Below are 5,930 nucleotides of genomic sequence, written 5' to 3'. Positions count from 1 at the left end.
AGATCACCTCATTCTTCTGAACTCCAATGTGTATAGGCCCAACCTAATCAACCTATCGTCATAAGTCAACCCCCTCATCTCCGGAATCAACTCTGGAATTTGCAGCAGACATGAGCAAAGACCTGAGACTTACTAAAGGACACATATTTTATTACAGACAAGGTTACACTGGGTGAAATGTTCAGTTAGAACATGAGAACATAAGAAATAGGAGCCGGAGTAGGCCATTTGGCCCCTCGGGCCTGCTCCGCCATTCAATAATATCATGGCTGTTCTGATCATGGACTCAGTTCCACTTCCCTGCCTGCTCCCCATAATTCTTTACTCCCTTAATCGCTCAAAAATCTATCTATCTCTGCCTTAAATATATTCAAAGACCCAGCCTCCACAGCTCTTTTGGGCTGAGAATTCCACAAATTTACAAGCCTCAGAGAAGAAATTCCTCATCTCAGTTTTAAATGGGTGGCCCCTGATACTAAGACCATGTCCCCTAGTTTTAGTTTCCCCTATGAGTGGAAATATCCTCTCTGCATCCACCTTGTTGAGCCCCCTCATTATCTTATGTTTTGATAAGATCACCTATCATTCTTCTGAACTCCAATGTGCTTCGACCCAATCTATCTTCATAAGTCAACCCCCTCATCTCCAGAATCAACCTCATGAACCTTCAATGAACAGCCTCCAATGCAAGTATATCCTTTCATAAATATGGAGACCAAAATACGGAGTCCATTACAGGCAAAATGCCGAGCAAACCAGCAGCACACTGGCACCTTAACAATGTCTCATTGGCCTACAGGCTTTTCTTAAAATAGATTTGCTGAGTGGATCTAAACTTAAACCAGGTTTGCAGGCGTGAAGCTCTATTCACATATTGAGGGTAGAAGAGATGCTGTGGGACACATGCTAAGTCCAGTAGCTGAAAGTGATTAACAGACTGGGTTTTGTGTTTAGTGATCCCAGGCGTGTTACCAATACCAGCAAAATCGAAGCCCATGGAATAATGGGGACAGTGTCAGCATGGATATGAAAGTGGCTAAGTGACACAGAGTAGTGGTGAACGGTTATTTTTCAGACTGGAGGAAGTGGTGTTCCCAAGGGGTCGGTATTGGGACCACTGCTTTTCCTGATCTATATTAATGACTTAGACTTGTGTGTACAGGGCACAATTTCCAAATTTGCAGATGACACAAAACTTGGAAGTACAGTGAACAGTGAGGAGGTAGTGATAGACTTCAGAAAGACATAGACAGGCTGGTGGAATGGGCGGACATGTGGCAGATGAAATTTAACGTAAAAAAGTTCAAAAGTGATACATTTTGGTAGGAGGAAAGAGGAGAGGAAATATAAACTAAAGGGTACAATTTTAAAGGAGTGCATGAACAGAGAGACCCAGGAGAATATGTGCACCAATTGCTGAAGTTTGCAGGGCTAGTTGAGAAAGCAGTTACAAAGGCTTATCAGATCCTAGGCTTCATGAATAGAGGAATTGAGTACAGAAGGGTGGATATTAGGATGAACCTGCATAAAATACTGGTTCGGCCTTAACTGGAGTAGTGTGTCCAATTCTGGGTCATTATCATCATCATAGAAACAAAGAAACATAGAAAATAGCAGCAGGAGTAGGCCATTCGGCCCGTCGAGCCTGCACCATCATTCAATAAGATCATGGCTGATCATGCAACTTCAGTACCCCATTCCTGCTTTCTCTCCATACCCCTTGATCCGTTTAGCCATAAGGGCCACATCTAACTCCCTTTTGAATATAATCTAATGAATTGACCTCAAAAACTTTCTGTGGAAGAGAATTCCACAGGTTCACAACTCTCTGAGTGAAGAAGTTTTGCCTCATTCAGTCCTAAATGGCTTACCTCTTTTCCTTAGACTGTGACCCCTGGCTCTTGACTTCCCCAACATCGGGAACATTATTCCTGCATCTAACGTGTCCAATCCCATCAGATTTTTATGTTCGATCCAGTCTTTCTTCATATGTCAGTCCTGCCATCCCAGGAATCAGTCTGGTGAACCTTCGCTGCACTCACTCAATAGCAAGAATGTCCTTCCTCAGATTAGGAGACCAAAACTGTAACAATATTCAAGATGTGGCCTCACTAAGGCCCTGTACAACAGCAGCAAGACCTCCATGCTCCTATACTCAAGTCCTGTTGCTACGAAGACTAACATGCCATTTGCCTTCTTCACCACCTGCTGTATCTGCATACCAACTTTCAATGACAGATGTACCATGACACCCAGGTCTCGTTGCACCTCCTTTGCCTAATCTGTCACCATTCAGATAATCTTCTGCCTCCCTGTTTTTGCCACCAAAGTGGATAACTTCACATTTATCCACATTATAATGTGTCCGCCATGCATTTGGCCACTCACCTAACCTGTCCAATTCACCCTGCAGCCTCTTAGCATCCTCCTCACAGCTCACACTTCCACACAGCTTACTGTCATTTGCAAACTTGAGGATATTACATTCAATTCCTTCATCTAAATCATTAATGTATATTGTAAATAGCTGAACCTTGCGGCACCCCACTAGTCACTGCCTGCCATTCTGAAAAGGACCCATTTATTCCTACTCGTTACTTCCTATCTGCTAACCCGTTCTCTATCCACATCAATACATTACCCCCAATACCATGTGCTTTAATTTTGCACACTAATCTCTTATGTGGGACCTTGTCAAAAGCCTTTTGAAAGTCCAAATACACCACATCCACTGGTTCTCCCTTGTCCACTCTACGAGTTACATCCTGAAAAAATTCTTGAAGATTTGTCAAGCATGATTTCCATTTCATAAATCCATGCTGACTTGGACCGATCCTGTCACTGCTTTCAAAATGCGCTGCTATTAAGTCTTTAATAATTGATTCCAACATTTTCCCCACTACTGCTGTCAGGCTAACCAGTCTATAATTCCTGGTTTTCTCTCTCCCTCCTTTTTTAAAAAGTGGGGTTACATTCGTTACCCTCCAATCCATAGGAACTGATTCCGAGTCTATAGAATGTTGGAAAATAACCACCAATACCATCCACTATTTCTAGAACCACTTCCTTAAGTACTCTGGGATGCCCACTATCAGACCCTGGGGTTTTATCGGCTTTCAATCACATCAATTTCCCTAACTCAATTCCCTGACTAATAAGGATTTCCTTCAGTTCTTCCTTCTCGCTAGACCTCCGGTCCCATAGTATTTCCGGAAGGTTATTGTGTCTTCCTTAGTGAAGAAAGAACCAAAGTATTTGTCCAATTGCTCCACCATTTCTTTGTTCCCCATTATAAATTCACCTGATTCTGGCTGCAAGGGACCTACATTTGTCTTCATGTATCGTTTTCGCTTCCCATATATATATAGAAGCTTTTGCAGTCCTTTTTTATGTTCCCTGCAAGCTTACTCTCATACTCGATTTTCCCCCTCCTAATTAAACCCTTTGTCCTTCTCTGCTGAATTCTAAATTTCTCCCAGTCCTCAGGTTTGCTGCTTTTTCTGGCCACTTTATATGCCTCTTCCTTGGATTTAACACTATCCCTCATTTCCCTTGTTCACCACAGTTGAGCCAACTTCACCATTTTATTTTTACGCCAGACAGGGATGTACAATTGTTGAAGTTCATCCATGTGATCTTTAACTGTCTGCCTTTGTCTATCTAATGTCAACCCTTTAAGTATCATTTGCCAGTCTATCCTAGCCAATTAACGACTCATACCATCGAAGTTACCTTTCTTTAAGTTCGCGACCCTAGTATCTGAATTAACTATGTCACTCTCCATCTTAATGAAGAATTCTACCATATTATGGTCACTCTTCCCCAAGGGGCCTCGCACAACATGATTGCTAATTAATCCTCTCTCATTACACAAGACCCACTCTAGGATGGCCGGCTCTCTAGTTCGCTCATCAATATATTGGTCTAGAAAACCATCCCTTATACACTTCAAGAAATCTTCCTCCACTGTGTTGTAACCAGTTTGGTTAGCCCAATCTATATATAGATTAAAGTCACTCATGATAACTGCTGTACCTTTATTGCCCGCATCCCTAATTTCCTGGTTGATGCCATCCCCAATCTCACCACTACTGTTTGGTGGTCTGTACACAAATCCCACTCGCCTTTTCTGCCCTTTGGTTTCCACAGCTCTATCCATACAGTTTCGACATCTAAGCTAATGTCCTTCCTTACTATTGCATTGATCTCCTCTTTAACCAACAAGGCTACCCCACCTCCTTTTCCTTTCTGTCTATCCTTCCTGAATATTGAATACCCCAGGATGTGGAGTTCACAGCCTTGGTCGCCCTGGAGCCATGTCTCAGTAATCCCATTTACATCATATCCGTTAACAACTATCTGCACAGTTAATTCATCTACCTTATCACGAATGCTCCTCACATTGAAACGCAGAGACTTCAGGCTTGATTTTTTAACACTCTTTTTCCTTTTGGAATTATGTTGTAATGTGGCCCTTTATGATTCTTGCCTTTGATTTCTCTGCCCTCCACCTTTCCTTATCTCCTTTCTACCTTTTGCTTCTGCCCCCATTTTTCTTCCATCTGTCTCCCTTAATGGATTCCCATCCCACTGCCATATTAGTTTAAAACCTCTCCAACAGTGCTAGCAAACATTCCCCTTCGGACATTGGTTCCGGTCCTGCCCAGGTGCAGACTGTCCGGTTTGTAGTGGTCCCACCTCCCCCAGAACCGGCTCCAATGTCCCAGGAAGTTGAATCCCTTCCTCTTATACCACTCCTCAAGCCATGCATTCTTTTTAACTCTCCTGATAGTTCTACTCTGACTAGCATGTGGCATGCGTAGCAATCCTGAGATTACTACGTTTGAGGTCCTACTTTTTAATTTAACTCCTAGCTTCCTAAATTCAGCTTGTAGGACCTCATCTCATTGTTTAGCTTTATCATTGGTACCGAAATGCACCACGACAATTGGCTGTTCACCCTCCCGCTCCAAAATGCCCTGCAGCTGCTCCGAGACATACTTGACCCTTGCACCAAGGAGGCAACATACAATCCTGGAGTCTTGATTGCGGCCATAGAAACGTCTACCTTTTCCCCTTACAATAGAATCCCCTACCACTATAGCTCTCCCACACTTTTTCCTGCCCTGCTGTGCAGCAGAGCCACCCATGGTGCCATGAACTTGGTTGCTGCTGCCCTCCCCTTATGAACCATCTCCCCTAACAGTACCCAAAACGGTGTATCTGTTTTGGAGGGAGATTACCGCAGGGGACCACTGCACTACCTTCCTTCCACTGCTCTGCCTGATGGTCACCCATTCCCTATCTGCCTGAGTATCCTTTAGCTGTGATGTGGTCAACTCACTAAACATGCTATTCACGACATCCTCAGCATCGTGGATGCTCCAGAGTGAATCCATTCACAGCTCCAGTGCCGCAATGCGGTCTGTTAGGAGCTGCAGCTGGATACTCTTCCTGCACACATCGTAGTCAGGGACACCGGAAGCATCCACATAGCACAGGAGGAGGATGATACGGGTCTGGACTCCCCTGCCGTGACTTAAACTCTGAATTAATTGAATTTGGCAACAATGACAAGGTTTCCAGGTGCAAAGGAAATAAAAAGAAAAAGAAAAAGATTAAATACTCACCAATCCACCAGCCAATCACTTACCCGTCACACTTCAATTTCTTTTTACTTCTTTGTTCACCTTCTGCCCTTGCACCAGCTGACCTCCTCCAAGCTGCCACCGCTCTCACTCGCTGCCACCGCTCCCACTCGCTGCCACCGCTCTCACTCGCTGCCACCGCTCTCACTCGCTGCCACCGCTCCCACTCGCTGCCACCGCTCTCACTCGCTGCCACCGCTCCCACTCGCTGCCACCGCTCCCACTCGCTGCCACCGCACTCACTCGCTGCCACCGCTCCCACTCGCTGCCACCGCACTCACT

The sequence above is a fragment of the Pristiophorus japonicus genome, unplaced genomic scaffold (genome assembly GCF_044704955.1).
Source record: "Pristiophorus japonicus isolate sPriJap1 unplaced genomic scaffold, sPriJap1.hap1 HAP1_SCAFFOLD_29, whole genome shotgun sequence".
Taxonomy (NCBI): domain Eukaryota; kingdom Metazoa; phylum Chordata; class Chondrichthyes; family Pristiophoridae; genus Pristiophorus; species Pristiophorus japonicus.
Note: the sequence above shows the minus strand (reverse complement) of the source record.